General features: G+C 40.4%; 1 protein-coding gene across 6 annotated transcripts in view; it reads left to right on the plus strand.

Moving 5' to 3' along the window:
- The window catches only part of ENOX1 (ecto-NOX disulfide-thiol exchanger 1), a 375,494-nt gene that overhangs the window by 53,423 nt on the left and 302,080 nt on the right, over positions 1-19,991 (plus strand). The window contains exon 1 of one of the 6 annotated variants that reach the window (XM_061374277.1): positions 4,150-4,177. The exons of the other annotated variants lie outside the window; for them this stretch is intronic. The gene's annotated coding sequence lies outside the window, so the exon portion shown is untranslated. Of the gene's footprint in view, positions 1-4,149; positions 4,178-19,991 lie in introns of those variants that run through there. 6 annotated transcript variants of the gene reach the window in all.

The following is a 19,991-nucleotide window of genomic DNA, read 5'->3' on the forward strand; positions in this document are numbered from 1 at the left end:
GCTGAATCCAGCATCCCAGTCAAGATGAGACTGCAGCAGCTCCCATGTCCTGGTGTCCAAACAACAGCAATGGTGGGGGCTGTATTCCTACAGTGATGTGCCAATAGGCACACATGGAGACACATGCAGCTTATATATGACAAGGCACACAGATCAACAGGTGCACTTAGTACTCATGCAAACATGAGCACCAGCAATGACCATATAGAATGGTTTGGATTGGAAGGGACCTTAAAGATCATCCAGTTCTACCCCGCCTGCCATAGGCAGGGACACCTTCCACCAGACCAGGTTGCTGAAAGCCCCATTGCACATGCTTCTCTTCTTGCTGGCTGCTCAGGATTAAGACCTATTAGTGGGGATATATAAGATATATGTGTGTGCAATATGGATCTCTCCAGCAGCTGGGCTTAAACTGTTCCTCTACCCAGCATCCGGCCCTAGATATCCAGTTGCTGATGGTTCTGGCACCTGGACATAGGAGACACCAAAGGCAGTTACTCAGAGCCCCCAGCCCCTGCACACTGGAAAGGGCCCCTTGTCCTGTGGGAAAGTGGTGTTTAATGAGGAGACAGGACAGACTGTGCTGATCAAGGCAGGGCATGGCCAGACAAGTACGATGACAAGCCTGTTCACATGCAACCTGCCTCTTTTATCCCCTTATCCCTCTGCTTTCTCACGGTTGTTCTCCATATCACCTTGATCTCTCCTTCTCCCTACTTTTAATTCCTCCTTAGACATTGAGGTCTTACACAATCCCCAAATGCCCTTCCCCTGCATCTCACAGTGTGCCCCATGCTCCCAGACTGTGACCACTGACAAGCTGTGGGGTGATCCAGATACCTTCTCCAATGTCCTGACCTGGTTCCCAAGGCTAAGGCTCCCTTGGGGGGTCTGGCTTGTGTCTTCCAGGGGTTACTCGGGCTCCCCAAGCTTCTACGGTGCCTCTGGGCTCCCTATGTGCTGCAGATGCATTGACTCCAATGATGGGCTCCAATGGGGGGAGAAGGAGAGGAGACAAATTTGGGTCCCCACCACCAAATTCCCCATGCTTCTTCAGGTGCGTGCAGGGTGGTTTTTTATCATAGAACCAGGTAGCTAGACAGAGAAAGTTCAATGGAGCAGCTTTTTTTTAATGTTTCTTGACATTAACAGCTCCATTTCTCAATTAGAATGGAAAACAGATTATGTGTGTCCACAGAGTGACACTGTGCTTTTGCCCAGTAACTGTAAAGTAGATTGGAAAGGTTACAATAAATAGTATTTCAGTTTAATTATTCCTAGAAGACCATAGTGACTCATTGCAGGGATTTTTGTTGTTATTGTTCCTACAGCTAGTGAGCAACGTTTAGAAGACTTTATATATTTATAGAGGGACAGATTTGGATTACATGGCTCTGTTTTTCTCAATTACACTTTCTGTAAACATACAAAAAAATGCTGTTCATGTTTCTTTAGTAGCATTTGCATGTACTTGTTTTGGTTTCAGTAAGTACTGCAAGCTTAAGCCTGCCTATAAAACAGCTTCCATCTTCACATGCTATCTCTGACAGAAACTGCATTCTGAGATGAGATCTACAGATGATGATATTTGTAGAAAATAGTGAATTTGCTTAGATAATGTTGATGCTTTCATAGGGTCAGTAATAAAGATCTGGCAGAGCTAACAGAAGCAGTTCAGGAGGTAAAAAGCAGAAGTGTTTAGTGTTAACTTTAGTTTTATTTTTGCTAGTTAGGCCATACTCGTTTCCTCCAAGGAAAACAGGGCTGATTATTTTTGCTAATTAGAAATACATCACTGGTCTGAATCACATCTGTAATTAGTAGAAAGATTTTAAGTAGATGTTGGATATTTTTTTGGCACATGATTTGCATTCTTAATTTACTCTATATGCACACGTATGTGTATTTACAGATTTAATGAACAAAAGGAACAGCCAGTTGTCAGTCAAAGCGATCAGTTAAAGGTGCTTCATAGGCTGGCATTGCTGTTCCTTCTGCTTGGGGCTAAATTTGCTGCTTCTGGACAGCTTGAGTTTGTTACTGTAAAGTAAATGGGGTGGGGAAACCAGAAAATAAGCCCGCACTTTGCTCCTGTCATCCACTCAGTCTGGTAATTCACTCCATGAAGTGCTGGTGAAAATAAAACTCCTTAAGTTTGCTCAGTTGGTTTCTGAGACAAATAAAAAAATGCTGAAGGTAGGGAATGATTTTGAGGGAAGGTTTGCAGCAAAGCAGGCCTGGAAGATGGAAGAGCTGGGCTGGAATCCGCTTGTGCTCCCCTGCTGTGTCCAAACCAAACGACTGAATAGGTACAAATGTAGATGGCAGGATAAAAATGGAAACTATTCAAACCAAAAGCAATTAACTTGTATACAGATGGCTTTCTGGCATTCACAGCTGTATAGATTTTGGTAGTTTACTTTTTTAGATGTGCCATGGAAGGTTAAAGCCTCTATATGTCTATCTCCAGCTGTTCTTGCACGTAAAATAGATAAGGAAATGAAGCCAAGTGAGCATTGTGTATAGCGCCAGACTTGCTTGCGGAGATAGGCATCTCAAATATTAGTGCAACATCCTGTCCTGTCAAATGGCCCTTGTATTGGCCTTTTATGAGAAGAAATTACATATTTTGCATCAAAGGAGTCACTGCAATTTCATAAAAATGAAATAAGGGGAACTGCTATTTATATGTCATATCTGTAGGGTAAAGCCTGGGGCTGAGAATCCTGAGCAGAAGTGGAGGATTGCTGAAAGTACGAAACACATGAGCTCCTTAAGCAGCATCCATATATGCTGGAAACTGTATCTCTGGAAACCCTAGGATTTAAACTGCTTCACATAGAAAAAAGTGTGTTGTTCATGTGCCATGATCCTTTACACTGCAAAGCAACTTCTCAAAACACTCGTTTTTCCATGCTTTAAATTACCAAAACCATTTTCTGTTAACATGAATTGATTTGCATTTTCATATAGAACATAATAAATACTGGGTTGGGTTAGTGGAAACCTGCATTCTTATCTTGAATTTTGTCAGCCTTTTAAAAATCAATTAAAAAAAAAGTGCTTTAAATATCTTGTTGAAATGGTCAAACTGTTCAGAGCAGGCTTCCCAAAACTGGGGTTGTAGGTGTGTTTCTGAATATTGCAGGCTGGTACAAGGCCACCATTGCAATAACCAGCCTTGTGCATGTGTATTGGCCATGAGTTGTCACCACTAATAGAGAAACTGCTCAAGAGAAACAGTTACAGCCCTGGTGTTTATCTGTCTGAATTCTGTTTCTCAGTTTCTTTCTGATGACACTGTTAACTGGAATGATTTGTGTGTAGTATCAGGATTTTCTGTTTGGTTCCTAGTTGGCTTGTAGACCACTGGAGTGCCTCTCAGAGGTCCTCAGTCTTTCCTTATCACGTTGTGTTAGTGGTATGGGTCTGTGTATGGATTGCTTTTAGTTTCTGCCTGCTCCTGCTGTGTTTCTACAGTGGTGTCTGCAGTTGTAGGAGCCATGTGCTTTATCTTCCTGCTTACTTCTTACAGAGTTCCCTTTTAGCAAGTAGATACCTGGGAAGCGGTGTCAAGAGCCCAGCCTGTGTTCTGCTGTGAAAGGTGGGACCTAGTCTTTCAGAGAGGAATTTTCTATGGGAAATGAAGGATTCCATCCCACCATTTCTAGGTCAATATTGCACCTGTTTACTTATCACTAATAAGACTTCTCTATTTAATGTTCTCTGGGTTGTGTTTCTCCCTTGATCCACTTGAAGTGCTTTCTCATGGTTAATGATCTGAATTTGCCAAGCACACTGACTCATTTCGGTGCTGTTTTTCATTATGTAAGCTATTAATGGGTCACTGCTCAGATGCTGGAAAATCTGTTTCAGGCTAATAACGAGGTGCACAAGTGCCTCTCCATGGTATATTTGCTACTTGTGCACACGTGCTCTGGCTTGGTAGTTGGTAGAAAATCCCATGGCAATATGGGATGCAGCATCTATGCCATTAGCAGTCAATTCCTAATCAGCCTTTCATTTACACATACAACACTTCACTTTTTCTAGGATTTTTGCACTATATGACTGAAGGAGGGTGAGAGGAAACACGCTGATGTGCAGAGGAAGGTGTTGATAAGTAAGGAAGTAAATTCTTTCCAAGAGAATCAGCATTCTTGCAGTAGAGGAGGTAATAAAGCACAATAAAGAACTGTCTTGGAGCTGCATATGAAAATCTGGCTCTCTGACATAGAATATTTTCCCTGAAAGTCAGTAAAAAGGCTGTTCAGGATTGTGAATTTATGAAGATAATTCAGAAGAGAAGCAGTTGGACACAGAAAAGCCTTGAAGAAGACATGAAGGAAGTTATTTTATGTCCCAAGTTTTGACACCTCAAAATTACACCGTTACAGCAGACAGTAATTACTAGAGAAGCAGGTCCTCCTGTTGCCTTTCTTTGTTAGATAATGTCCTTTTGCTTACAGATGGTTGCCTTCACATGCACACAGAAAATTTTAGTGTTTTCTTCAGTGTACAGACAAATTGTTTGAGAATGGATGATTGAAAATTAGAAATGGGTCCAAGCTTGGATTTTATTTCTGAACTTCACCCATTTTCAAGGAGGAGAAAAGAGGATCATATTTCCTGTATGTGGCAGAACATCTAGAAGAAAATAGTTCACGGTTTCCTCTTTTTATACACTGTTTCAAACAAAAAACCCTGAAAAACCCCACCATTCACACCTTATTCATTTTAGAGGGAGGTCTAAATTACGTTTCTCCTAATAAGGAGAATCCTAGGAGGAGCTTTCATCTGTTCAGAGATTCACAACCCAACTTTTAGAGTTTAGGATCTTCAATGTCAATAGCTTTCCTTATAAGGGAGAAAATTAAAAAGACAATCTTTGGATGTGCTTGCACAGGAAAGAAGTATTACAGTTAATGCAAGGTTGGATGTCTGAAAAATCTTTTTAAGCATAAAGCAGTGCAGAGACAGTTTCCCTGAAAGAAAAAAGGGACACTGGAGGATTTCACAGAACTATAGAATGGTTTGGGTTGGAAGGGACCTTCAAGATCATCTAGTTCCAACCCTTCTGCAAAGTGTACGAGCACCTTCCACTAGACAAGGTTGGTCTAAGCACCATCCAACCTGGCCTTGAACATTGCCAGGGGTGGGGCAGTCACAGCTTCTCTGGGCAACCCATGCCAGTGTCTAAACACCCTCATAGTGAAGAATTTCTTCCCAATGTCCAGTGTAAATCTACCCTCTTTCAGTTTAAATCCATTCCACCTTTTCCTATCCCTAAATGCCCTTGTAAAAAGTCCCTCTCCAGGTTTCTTGTAGGCTCTCTTTAGGTACTACAAGAAGCTGCTCTAAGATCTCTGTGGAGCCTTCTGTTCTCCAGGCTGAACAAGCCCAACTCTCTCAGCCTGTCTTCATAAGAGATTGTGTTGTTGTGTTTGTTATGTAAGAGATAATTGCATGGTAGAGACAGAAAGCAGGTTTCGTTCAGGATCGAGAGGACAGGATGAATGATGTTAGTGAAAAGCTGACTGATGGAAGCAGGAGTTTTTCTATGACACCACTCACATATTCTCAACCCCAGGAATCATTGTATGGGCCTCTGAGTTACTTGATGGGTAGATCAATACTTTTTCATGCTGAATTTGTATGGAGAGTCTGCTGTGCCACTGTGGAGGAGGCATGAATCCAGATCTGATCCTGCAGATTTCACTTTGGTGCCTGCTCTCCTCATGCAGCGAAGAGGACAGCTTCAGAGAATGTTTTAGCCCAGCTATGTTTTTCATTGCTTTTAAGCGTTACCTATCTCTCCCCACACTGTATGGAACTGAGATACAGCAAGATCTTGGATTTACTCCATGCACCCCTAGGTCTTTAACTGGCCATCTCAGTCAGGAATCCAGTTGTCAGAAGCTCCTTGTTTTTCTCCAATGAATATAGGGGCAACCTAGGCAAGGGGTGGATGGCAGTGCAGATACCTCTCTCTTTTTCTTGATATACAGGAAACCTTGTGATTAATCGGTGATACTATGACAGCTGGGATTGTTCTGTTTATTTTAGTTCTTGTTCTAAGAATAAAACTGCTTGAATGGCTGTGTTAATAAATAGGATCCCAAGTAGAGGCATGTGTTTTGCAGAATATTTTGTTATCTGCTGTGGCTTCTCCACATCCTCCTTTTATGACTAAGTCAAACCCACAGTCTGCTAAATGTCTGTCAGTATAAAAACCCACCTGCCAGACTCAGTGCCATTAATCATTTCCCTATTTTGTTTATTTCAGTTAACATCCCTAAGCATCATCTAGCAGGTCCTGACAAGATCTTGTCGGGTAGATTCTGGGTCCTGATTTCTCTGTGATAACTACTAGTGTTGTGTTGGTGTCCATAGGTAGTATGGCAGCATCCCAAGAAGTTTTCTATGGCATTGACAGAGCTTGAGATTGCTTTGAGCCCCTTTTGTAGCAGATGCAGACTTCTTACAAGGATTTAACTCTGCAGGGATCTGGGGCTTGTAAGTCATGCATTCATAATGACACCTTGAACTCAGGTACTGCGCAAAGCCAAAGAAGACGTGCCCTCACTTGAAGCCTAGCAATCAAGACAACAGCGTAGACATTGCCTCGTGATATCATATTATCAATTAACCACCTGTCAGGGATTTTCTCTGACTCGGAGATGCAGTGGTTGGCTGGCTGCTGCTTTCTGGGTAGTCCCTCATAATATGGTCCTATGTCCTCCATCTTAGGTAAAATCTAATCCTTGACATTGCAAACAATTTGTGTTCATTCTCATTATGTGATGCATGTCTGTGAGATGAGTCAGCCACACAACTCATCATGACCAAAACAGCTGAAATTATACAGAAGATACTGATTTAGTCACTGTTACTGTTTTTTCTAATATATGGGAAGTCAACCATATGTTAATTATTTTTCTTAAGGACAGCTCCATTAACATTTAAACTGGTGTTACTAGTGGCAAGAAAAAATCTCTTCCAGTCATGTGAAAATACTATGTATACAGCAGACCTCATGATCCTATGCTTGGGATGTAAATCCTTCAAAAGCTGGTGTACCAGAATGTGCCTTGCTTTCTTAAGTAAAAGATGGGGCTCTTTAGTCTTTGTATTTACAGTTAGTCATGATTAGTTACATGTATTTTGAATTTCACAGTTTGTGGACAACTGGTTTCCCTTTAGCCAAACCCATAGAGAAATCTAATGCAGGAGGACCCTAACGTGACTGTGGTGAGGATGGTGGTTAAAGAACATAGGCCTTCAATTTGGATGAAGTTGTGGGATATGTGCCTCTATACCCACGTTTTCTGAATTATGAAACCTGTACAATGCTTTCAGCATTTACTCCTTTGTGCTTTAGGGTTGTTTAAGATGAAAAATCCAACCCACCTGAGATCTAAAGGAAAACTGGAAAGATTTTTTTTCTTCAAATGTTGAATGGGTTCATGTGCAGAAAGGGAGTATTATCTGATTGGGATAATTTTAAAATATTATATGCCTGCACTGCATGAATAAATGTGACACTTTGAGGCTTAATTGGGTAATGCAATTGCACTCACAGACACTTCAACATTGTGGCAACAATTAATGCACGTAAACTTGCTAGATTTTTGTGTGTAGTTACAGTACACTTAAGAATCTCATTTGTAATGAATTAGTCTCCTTTTCATCTAATTCAGAATGCAAATTTTTATATCTTTTTGTAAGTGTTTCTCATTTTGAAAAGCCCTGTAATTGTTACATTTGCTCAGCATGATGTTACACAGTGGAGGGGGAGCCCAGGAGCAGTTTGGCTTTGCAAGAATCTGAGTGTGTCACCTGCTAGACACAAAATGCCTTAATCCCTAAAAACTCTTGGGACATACTGAAAAGATGTATGAATTCTTTCTAAAGATTATTATTCCCTTGTACTCTGTTTTGCCCCCCTGATCCCCAGAACTCAAAAACCATCCAAACAAATCCTTGCAAGAGTCTTTACTATGCGCCTGAAAGCAAAACAAGAGGGATACCATTGATAGCCGCCTAAGCTTAAAAGTCAGGCCCTCAAATTAAAACATTGTAAAAATAAGGGAAGTTTTTTTTTCTTCCACTCTTCATGCATTTTAATTTCCCTCAACTTCTCTCACTTGTGAATGTGAGGGTGTGGGAAATAATTTGATGATGAAAAGTGAACATTTTATTCAGAATCTTCTCTGCTTTCTTCAGCTGAAGATTTCCTTTTGCTTACCCTAAAACAAGGCAGTTGTGGTTTCCTAAAAGTGAGCACATTGCATCAATCACCCCAAAACCTTCAGGTACCTAATGCTGAGTGTTATAGTGCATAATACCAAACTAGAGCAAAATTATTCTTAATAGAGAAAACTGTGACCTGCAGTGAAAGACAGCCTGAAATGAAGGGACTGAAAAGAGGTCTGACCCCCTGTAGACGATCTCCATGGGATAGTCTTTTCCTTTAGTCATTCTTTATAGCCTGCAGCTCTCAAATTTAACCACAGATGCTATGAAATTCTCACTGGAAGATCTCCATGAGCAAAGCCCTTTTCTTTCTGCCACCTCTGGAGCCTTGCTGTGGGTTTGCTCCCCACTTCCTGCTGCAGGAATGGCTGTCTCTCTCTCCCTTTCCTACCCACACTTGGGAAACTCCCCATATCTGAACATTCTCCATCATTAAATCATCCCTCTTTCCAGATATTTCCTGCAGTACCAAATTATGTGGTCTTCATGGCTGCTGCCCAGCCACACATCTTCTAACAGAGCAAAGCAAAATTGGACAAAGAAATCAAGTAGTTACTCTGCTGTAAAGCTGTGAAGGTATTTTCATGGCATAGCACCTTTTCTATGTTGACAGTCCTGCTGACTACTGGAAAAAGCCATCCTTCAAGCTGAGCTTTATGTAGTCTTTACGTGAGATTAGTTTTCAATGATTGATTCTCACCCATTTAGTTAGAACAGAAATAGAATATTTATTCTCCTTTTTTTTTTTTTTCCTTAATACTTTCAACATTGTAAGTAATTGAAAAATTACAGCAAGGTTAGCTTTTGGTCACAGTATCCTCATTAGAAATAGCTGAGTTAAGTATAATACAACCAATTTCCTAGTGATAATTTCCTAAATCTTATTAAAAAATATAAAAAATATTCCTTCTACTTCTTTCATGATCTGCCCTTCTGTGTGGGACTTGGAAAATGCTTTATTCAACTTTTCCATTCCTCTATCTCATCATACCCTGGACTTGGTATTTGTGTTTTGTTTTTCCTTTGCTTAGACAACAAGCCGAAAAGAAGCCCAAGGGAAGCAGCAGAGATTTTGTGGCTGAGTTTGCATACAGAGCTCTGCCCAGGTTGCCCAGAAAGCTGCAGGGTACAAGGAACTCCTCACATATTTAGGGTTTTCTGGTAGGCAGTGTCTTCTGCCTCATGGTCATTCTGGAGATGATAAAATGCTGCTTCATATGGGCCCCTTCCCCATCTGCTCCGTTTCCCCTCCTGTTGTGTACCTCCAACTCTGCGGTATGTAGACCTTCCTGTTGGACCCCAGTGCCTTCCTGCTGATTATCTGCTATCTTTTATGGCATCTCAAGCTACTCTTTGAACACTGTCCCACAGCAGTGTCCAATCCCTGTGAACTGTAATGCGGCAGCCAGTTTTTCTCTCCACACGTGTTCAGACCAATTAAAAGCAGTGGGTTGCTTCCGCTAATGCAACCTCAGTTTCAGGTGCAGGTAGACTGCAGGGGCACAGCTGCCATTTTATTGCCTTACTGATATCACCAGGAGTGGGAATTAGCAGCTGTATCGGTTAAAGGGTAACTCATATTTTATGTCTCGTCTTAAGAAAGCAGGAAAAATCTCAAATGTATAAGCATTTTAGAAGGATTGTGTGTGGTAAAATTCTAATACTTGCCTTTTCTTAGTTCCTTTGACAAAGGGAAAAAAGGTAGAAAAATAGTAATTTGGGTTCTGATTTGAAAAGTTCTTTGGAAAAGGGGAAGAAATCAAGGTGAAATTGTGTGAATAATTCAGAATCAGTGGTGTAAGGTGTGAGCTGTTGATCACTGTTCTGTTATGCAGATGCAGGTTTCCATTAATATTTCTTTTTTTGAAAAACACAAATCCTGTCTCTGTTGTTGTATGCTTAATTGAGCACTTGAGGCAGAAAAACCCCAACAAACTGCAACAAAACCCAAACCCCCTAAGGCAAACCACCCCAAAACCCCTATGGCATGCAGATCTATTCTTCAGATGATGATAATGTTCTTCTAAAATATTTTTTAGAGAAGCTGTCCCTGCTATATTTCCCAAATACATTCCTTGAAATATCAGACCTGTCCGTGATGTGGATACAAGAGGTTTGGTCAGCATTACAGAGTGCAACCGCTATGGGAAAAGCAGAGTTGCGGTGGGTTGTAGAAAGCTAATGTTACACTTGAAAGCACTTTCTCCAGAAAATATTTTTGTATTTATATACATATATGTAGTGTTAAGACCATTTTGTATTCTCTGGAGAAGGGAAACCAAATCCACAGTTAAATCAAATAGTCTTTCTTTAAGAAGACTTCTGTTAACTTGTGGCTTAAGCATAACAGAAAACAGACAGTATGTTAACACAGACTCTCAACAAGATATTTTAGCTATAAAATGTCAAAGCCTCTTCAAAACTGAAGAGTAAACTATTGCAAAGCTTTAAACATGTGTATCATAGCTTTAGAAAAACATTGTTACTGTATTCCTTGTAGATCACCAGGTGGCAAGATTATTTCCGTGTGCCTACAGGCTATTCATTTTTTGTGTTTTGTTTAACACCAGTTGGCATTTGAGATCAAGAAAGCTTAAACCAATTATGAGTAGCTGGTGCAGCAAAAATCATGATTGATACATTCACAACACAGGGTCAATTCTTCTGGTAATGTTATTTTATTAAGGAGTGGAGCAAGAGGGAGAAGAGGACATCAGGCATATGACTTTGTAGTACCAAATTAACCCAGTACTCTGACACATACAGATGTTTCCTCCCTCGGTGCAATCAGTACAAGGCACACTGATTGCAGCATGCAGACCTCGAAGAAGAGACAGCTGTGCTGTTGTTGCTAAGCCTATTTCCCTCTTCCCTTTGGGTTATTGGCTTATTTTATGCAGTGGAATGATAGGAATTTAAAAATGAAAAAGTGCTGTTGAGTCATCTAGTCCATCTTGCAGCTAATGCAGGATTGTTCTCTGCAGATCTTTGCCCAGTTGGCTTTAGATGTGATTGGACTTCAGCCAGTTTCCTCTGGAAGGTTATTCTATAATAGAATACACTTCATTATTAGGATTTTTTCCCTGTCAGCCTTAATTTTACCTTGCTCAGTATAATCACATTACTCTTAGCTATAGTTTCCTGAAAATCCCTATTAAAAAAAAATCCTTAGTGTGTGTATCCTTCCAGAGCTTTTAGATAATTATCAGATTTAGTTTTCAATAATGGCTTTAGTCAAGCTATGCATATTTAGTTATTTTAATATTTTCTCATAAATTCGTGTTCCTGATGACTTTTATTGCTGCTATTATTGAGCCAAATCTCAAATTCTTCTATTTAAAATTCAACAAGAAAATGCTGGACTGGAAAAAGACTTAAAGACTAGAACATGGTGCCATTGAAAACCCATCCTTTGAACTCCTGTTTGTGACTTCAGATCTGTCTAAATGTTAGCTCTCCTGAGGCAGACTTCAGCAGTAAGATTTGTCTCAGCTACCCTGAGTTACCTACTGCATAATTGCCTGCATCAAAGCTATTCTTCCTAGATTCCTTTTACAGTCATTGGACCCTGTAGTTGGGTGCAGTTTGTCTAAGATGTTTTAGATATCCACATTAGGATAGGAAGAGTTGAGCCCTAGGGGCAAATACTTGTCCATCTCAGGTCTTTGTTGTGGGCCTCAGACTTCCTTGGGTATTTAATTATAGGGTCTGTGGATGTTCAGACATCATGATTCAAGAAGTGAGAAATCTCACTGCTGTCCATGGCGTTACAACCACAGCTTGGAGACAGCACCATGGTGTTCTGGCACTCAGAGATGCTTGATGCATTGTGTGTCCTGACACCATTCCAAACATATTTGAATGGCAATGAATTCAATACAGAACTGTGATGGTGTCATGGTTTTGACTGGGGTAGAGTTAATGATGGCTCTTACATGACAGAAGCCTACTGCTAACTTCTGCTCTATCAGGTATTTGTTCTCCACTCACAACTTAGTGCTCACAGTCCCCACTGCAGCCCTAGGCAGATGCTGCTCAGATGCAGTTCTTGCCTCTTTGCTAGCTATAGGTTATAGTTTGCTCTCCATGCAGGTATTTTCTGATTTATTCCTGATTTATACTGGAGTAACTAGGAAAAGATATCAGCATCTGCCTTTTCATCATTAGTAAAAAATAAGTAAGTTTTCCCAGTGGATGGTTATCTTCTGTCAGACTTTGTGACAAAATATGCTGAACCTCCATTCCCTATAATTTGTGTATAATATCCAGGAAAACACTTTGTTCTAAATACCTTTGAAGGGCAAACATCAGGGAGGGAGGAGAGCTGTTGAAATTGAAGGATAATACCAGCACAAGATAATATGTTTATTAATTAGTCCTGAATGAATTTAGACTGAAAATTAAAAGAATTTTTTCAAACATCCCAAGAGGTCAAGTTCTGGAATAAACTCCAAGTGCATTACTTGAGCAGAAAACCAAAATATCTGGAACACAGAATTTGGTAATTTTAGGGAAGTTTTTGTGAGAATGCATAAAAGCATTTACGGAGGTTAATTAAAAATAATTAAACATGCAATATGAAGTCATAGTGTTCCCAAAGGGGCTAGAAAGACAAATGTCCACTGCTCATGTGTTTGCTAACAGATGCCAGAAAATCCCAATCTGGGGTTAGTGTAAGAAACACCTTGCTCCTTCCAGACCCTTGGGTTTGAGGATGTCAGCTGCCTTCACCAAAACCACTGGGACATGGGTCTGGGTCCTTTACTGGTGCTGTTAGGAAGTGGCGTGCATGTGTCTGTGTAACAGATAGCATGTGGTTGGTCCTCCTGAAGAAAGCAAGATCAGAAAACTAGACAAGACCCAGTTTGTCCTTCTGAGTAGTATATTCTTGCAATAATACAGCACAAGCACTGTACCCAGGCTTTTCCCAGCTGAAGCCTGTGCTGAAACCTTGCCAGACAGCAAGGTTCCACTCCTAATACACAGTAACTGAAACAAAATGCAGCTATCCTCATCATTCATACAGACACACAATCCCTGGAGACTACAGGCCTACCACAGCCTACCATGCTTCATCTTGACTCTAGCACACAGAGTACAGAGTTGTCTGTTGGACAGTTAACTTTGAAACATCACCATAGTGAAAACAAGAAGGACTTAGAGGAGTGTGACTTGTGCAGGTATTTTTAGCTCCCTTTCCTTAAAATTGCTCGGCTTTCTTAATCCTGTTTTATCATCACTGTGGTGAATTCATTCTGCCACTAGCCTGTCTGCTAATAATCCTTATCTTGATAAGATTTTCCTCATTATATCTGGCTCTTCAGGGAATGGCATCTTGGTGCTTGTCCTCCACTTTTAGCAGGAGATATGACTGACTGATTAAAAAGACTTCCTAGACTCCTCTCAAGCTGTTTGATCCTGCTTCTCTTCACAGCTCCAGCTTCCATATTTGCTTCTGAGACAAGAGGGAACATTTGCCTTACTTTCAGTTAATGCTAAAAATAATGTGAGCAAACACCTGTGGATTGCAGCTAGCCCCCACTACAAAGAGTGATCATTTCAAGGAGGACATGATGGACCTCTTGTTTCTTCTGTGGATCTTTTTGAGTCACCTGTTATTTCTGAGACTGGATGTTACTGATGGCTAGTTCTAAATGATTCCTCCTTTTATGTAGGAATGAGGAAAAATGATCGTTCGATATTGCAGTGATACATGTTATTTAAGGGACTTCCAGGACAACTAAATATCATGGCCATGCTGAACTGAACTTACCCATGTTGTCCTCATAGATCTTACTTGTAAAAAAACCTGATCTGTATTCAACTTACTGGAACCCCTTTTTATATTCTTTGTGATTATTTGAACAGGGTTTTCCCAACAGTTGTCACTGTACTTAAAGAGAAGGATTAGAGATTTATTGCATCTATTGCATTCAGTTGCTTACTCATTTACTGGGATTAAATAGTGCAGCTTAGTGCTTCTTCCTTACTTTTAAAAGAAAAGGAAAAAAAATAATCTATTTCCTTATGGAATTTCTATTCTAACCTCTAGACTTCAATGATGACAACACATTTCTGTGTATCCCAGACCTCTGTAGAGATGCAGCAAGATAGTGTAGGCTGCGCGTTGTGAAACTCTTCACCTTCAGAAGTGCTTGTCGCATTGAAGTTGCTCAATACCTTGTACTTTCACGGAAATATTTCAAGTTGGGAGTCTTTGCACTTTGGACATTACTTTTGAGACAGACTTAAAAGCATTAAGTCCCTTCTGTCATATTCCCACACCTCAGGGGAAGAGGGCATTTTCAGCTCTCATTTGGTAGGAAAAGGTCTGTATTTGTACAGACCTCCCCATTTTTCTTTGTTTAACAGGGAACATGGGTTTGTACTAGCTTGCCAAAAAGCTAATAAAAGGTAGAATTTCACTTTCTGGTCTATTTCACTCTCAGTTCAGGGTAGTCCCAGAGCTGTTTGCTGTTATTGATTATGCTGCTGTCCAGTATAGGTTACTTTGTCCTTAACAGAGGTAGGTGAATACCCTCTCTGTAATGGGTGGCAATAATTTGTCAGAGCAGGGACTAGGGACTAGTAAGCTTGGGGAAGAGTGGCTGGAAAGCTGTTCAGTAGAAAAGGACCTGGGGGTGCTGACTGATGCAGCTGAATGTGAGCCAGCTTGTGTCTAAGCACCCAACAGGGACAAGGGCATCCTGGCTTGTATCCGCAATAGTGTGGTCAGCAGGACCAGGGCAGTGATTATGCCCCCGTACTTGGCACTGGTGAGGCTGCAGCTTGAATCCTGTGTTCAGTTCTGGGCCTCTCACTACAAGAGGGGCATTGAGGTGCTGGAGCTGGTCCAGAGGTCAACAAAGCTGGTGAAGGGTCTGCAGCACAAGTGTGATGAGGAATGGCTGAGGGACCTGGGGTGTTTGGTCTGGAGAAGAGAAGGCTCAGGAAGGACCTTATTGCTCTCTACAACTACCTGAAAGGAGGTTGTAGTGAGATGGGGGTTGCCCTCTTTTCCCGAGTAACAAGTGATAGGATAAGAGGTAGCAGCCTCAAGTTGCACCAGGGGAGGTTTAGATTGGGTATTAGGAACAATTTCTTCACAGAGAGGTTAATCAGGCATTGGAACAGACTGACCAGAGCAGTGGTGAAGTCACCGTCAGTGGAAGGCTCTTAGTAACATGGTTTAGTGGTGGTCTTGGCAGTCCTGGGGTTGGACTTTATGATCTTAAGTGTTTTCCAACCTAGCTGATTCTGTGATTCTGTGTGGGACTGGGGAAACCGTCTCTGCTTCCTGCCTATTTTATTAAAGCAATGCTCCCTGACTTTAAACACTTATGACCCTAATAGAAAAAAAACCAAAGTAACAAGTTAAAAAAATGTTTTATTACATTATTGTGTAGCACACTCCATTTCACACAGTGTGACTGTAATTTTGTTGATGCTGTTGTGCAGGTTAATGTACTTTCTGAAGCTGTTTTGTTAGACTAACAGAATTCATAGAATCATAGAATGGTTTGCGTTGGAAAAGACCTTAAGATCATCTGGTTCGAACTGCCTGCCATGGTCAGGGATGCCTTCCACTAAACCATGTCACCCAAGGCTCTGTCCAGCCTGGCCTTGAACGCTGCCAGGGATGGAGCATTTACAGCTTCTTTGGGCAATCTGTTTCAGTGTCTCACCACCCTCACAGTAATGAACTTCCTCCTTATATCCAACCTGACCATTCCCTGTTGAAGTTTAAACCCTTTACCCCAAGCCTCTTTTTAACCCTGAAATCTATTAGATGTTGCATCTTAAAGCATCTGTAAGAAGATTGACTCCCAAGAATAATTTCCTCCCTATTTCAGAGAACAGTTAGAATGTTTAATTTTACTTAGGATAATTAGTATAATTTCATATGGGCTTAGGAGATAAAAGAGAAGGTGTGTAATGGAGCTTCCGCAATTTGCCTTATTAGCTATATCGACTGTGAATCTGTTGGCCTGGATGTACAGTCAAAAATGGAGATATTTTTCTGTACTTGTAGATTTATGTTAAAAAGAACTGGTTTAAAATAGGCATGATAACGATGGAACCTGAATTACTTTGAGAAATAAGGTATAATAAAGAAAGGCTTATTGTGTTCATTTATTCCCAGATTTCAGTCTTTGACTGAATGCAAAGCTGAAGAACCCACCATCTTGCAAATTTGAAAAAATGAGAATAGCCTGCTTTGTTAAATATTGTTAACTAGCATCTAAAAGTGATACAGCATGCTAAAGATATGACACCTTAATTTTCAGAGACACAAACCCAGTTCCAGGAAAATACTATGCACACTCGCTCTAATGTATATTCATTTGCAGATATTCGGTGTAACAGAACTTACATAGAGATTTTACAAGTTAATGCCTTTAAAGTAAGGAAGATCACAATACATTTCTGACATAGTGTTTCAACCTGAACTCTTATTTAACAGTTTAGTTAATTCTTCATGAGAAACTGCAGTCCCATGATGCAGAGATTTGAGAATCCTGCAGCAAGTACTGCCCAACTTTGTCATTTTGCCTAAGGCACTGAGCAAAACTTGTGTTTAGCTTTGACAATAACAGCAATTACTTCTGTAGTAACGTGGAATATGCAATGGGTGATATAAAATAGGAGCTGAAACTGTTTATCTATTAGACTACTACACTGGGGATTCTTCTTCTAGCATAATGTAACCAAGATCCACCCAAGAAAGTGTTACTTAGGAAGTGTTTGTTTTCCTTTTACAGTCCCAGCATGAGAGTTCTTTTGATTTCCTATGAAAACTTGAATTCTGTAGCATAGGACGGACACCCTCTAGCTGGAGAGTTGTAGGCCTAATAAATGGCATGTAAAAGAAGTGACAAACTGCACCTCAGACCTTGTCCACCACAGACTCCAGAGAAATATGACTGAAGGGAAGATGAAGTCAGTTTGTTTCTATATCCATAGTCTATGGATGACTGACAGGCCGAAGGTGTAAGGTGGTCAAAAATTATCAAGGATCAGTTTTATATTAGTACATATGATGGTGTAACAATTTTTTTAAAGGGTGAGTGACACCTCTACTGAAAAACAGAGTTCAGAAACAGTGATATAATCCCTCTGAGTCCTGAGGCATCACTAGCTGTACCTAGGCTCCTCTGAGAAGGAGAAAACAAGTTTTTAAAAGGGAATAATCATGCTATTTCACAGTCCTCTTTCTCTTTCCCATCTGCCGAGCCCAAATAGTAAAGCCAAGATCCAGAAACTCTGCATCTTCTAGTTTCTGATGTGCTTACTATGCCATGTTCTTTTCTATGTGTTTTTTTTTCTGAGTAAAAAATTAGAGAAGTTTTATTTATTTTCCCATAAATTCATAAAGGGTGATTGTGGGATTTAGGTTCTTTGACAAAACACTGAAAATACATTTTTTTTTTATTTAAGTAATTTGGTAGAAAGAAAGTTCAGTTGTCAGGGGAAAAATGCTATAGAAAATGTTGGGGTTTTTTAATCAAAAGTCATTTTAGCTCATAAGCTATTCTGTCCTTATCTTGATGAAAAGCAGATGGTCAGATCTCTAGATCAATAATGTTGAAAACAGCAATAGCAGCGATCATCCTGGCTGCATGTTGTTTTGTGATGTGCTTTCATATCTAAGCAGTTCCTTATTCTGTAAGTATCAGTCTGACTTGCACTCAGCCTTCAACACCACATCGAGCAATAACGAAAAAAATAAGGGCTGTTTAAATGCAGCAAGGCTTGGAAATCACAATTTTTTAAAATTGCCAGCATGTCAAAACATTGAAGGAAAATATTGAAGTGTACCACTGTGCTTCCAGTTTGTCTGTTGCTGAATGCTTTTTCTATTGAATAATCACATCTTCTAGGGTCTAAAGTGGTGGTTCATTGTACATAATGCATTGCTGTCATGCCACAAGGCATTTAAAAAAAAAAAAAAAAAGAGTTTGAAATTATCTGGAGGAAACCAAATCACTTTATTTCAAAGACAAATTAGATTGATCTATCTTACCATTCTCTGTAGATTTCATAAGCATATTACTTGTTGAAGTGGTATCAGGCATTTTATATATTATAGCAATTTGCATGCGTTCATTAAGCTGTGCTTTATAAAGCTTTCTGACAGGGGCATTTGATGAATCCTTTCGTGGATTACGTTCTTTCTTTACGCAGAGCAATCTGTTAAATCATGCCTTTGTCCTTGAGTTTGTCAGAATCAGTAAATGAAGCAGATGTTAATAACTGTGGGAGGGTTTGGGGTTTTTTTGGTGTTTGCAGAATATGGGATAACTGTGAAGGGCATGATTTGTAAAGCGACAGCTGGTGTTATTAAAGATAGAAAGTGTGCTACAAGTAAAAACTTTCCCTGGCATCTTTTAGCAATTCCTTAAGGGTTTTTGGAACAGTCAGATGGGTGGCCATTTCTAAAATAAACACATCTAATGCGATGCGCAGCAAATCATGTGCTTATACTTACATACGATTGTTCTTATCTTTGGGTGCAAACGTTCTGTCACAGAGCTATCTCAGCCATGCAGTAATTCATAATGTTTCTCTATAAATATGTCATAAGCAATTCTCAGGTCAACAGTCCCTTGAGACTTGTCTTTGAGCAACATCATTTCATGCGTTACCGCATTAGTAGATTTTTACACCCGGTTGATATTTTGGAGGTTACCTTTATGACACAAGTTTTGCTGGACTTCAGTTCAGTCCCTGGAATCTGCTACCTGTTGTGAAGGTCGCTTGGCTGATGTTACAGGTGGGGAACATCGTACATTTAGGTGGTAAACGTGCCTCAAGAGATGGGTGGTAACTCCGCTCAAGGTGTGGTAACAGTCAACTTCAAGGAGGGCCTGTAGGATCCTTGCAGGTGAAGATAAAACAGGCAGCCAGAGATGGGGAGGATAAGAGGGGCGAGCATAGTCTAGAGAATGCCTCAAGAGGGGCAGTGGAGGTGGAGGTGCTGATCTCCACTCTGGTGACTGGCAACAGGACAACAAGGAAATTGAGTGCACCAGGGGAAGTTCTGATTGGACATTAGGAAAAAGTTCTTCACTGGGATGGTGATTGGTCACTGGAGCAAGCTTCCCTTAAACGGTTTAGTTTTAGGTAGTCCTGCAAGGAGAGGGAATTGGACTTTATAATCCTTATGGCTCCCTTCCAACTTGAGATATTCTGTGATTCTATGTGGAAAAGGTGTTACAAGGCTAACTGATGAAGAAAGATGTACAGAAAAAAATGGAGGACATTACTGTAGAAAATAAAGGGTAAACTTTGGCCAACCTCTGATCTTGCAGATTTTTATGGATATTACCTCGTAAATAGCTTCCACTCCTTTTACAGGTAATATTTGACTAATTTTCACATTAACTTCAGTTTCATTGCCTTTGTGATTTCTCTATGCCTTATTGGGAAAATCTCTTGGGGAATTGAGTAGGAGGTGCAAAGGGCAGAGATGTAGCGGTGTTATTCATACCTCTTATGGAATCTGAACTTTGAGCCTGCTTGTCTGTAGTTGTCCTCAATAGCAGAAATGGCAACAACTGGCAGCACCGACGTAAATCCGTAGGGGCTGTTGTACGGTGGCATTATACTGCTACCTGAGTGAAGAGCCTGTTTGTGAAGGTACCTCACATAGATGAGAGTTTACCCAAGACTCAGGTCACTGAAGAACATCAAAACAACCAACAGGTGAATCAGGCTGCTAACATTGAAGT

Source organism: Neopsephotus bourkii, unplaced genomic scaffold (genome assembly GCF_033783945.1).
Source record: "Neopsephotus bourkii isolate Nb327-2 ecotype Australia unplaced genomic scaffold, CSIRO-AGI_Nbou_v1 NB_1637, whole genome shotgun sequence".
Taxonomy (NCBI): domain Eukaryota; kingdom Metazoa; phylum Chordata; class Aves; order Psittaciformes; family Psittacidae; genus Neopsephotus; species Neopsephotus bourkii.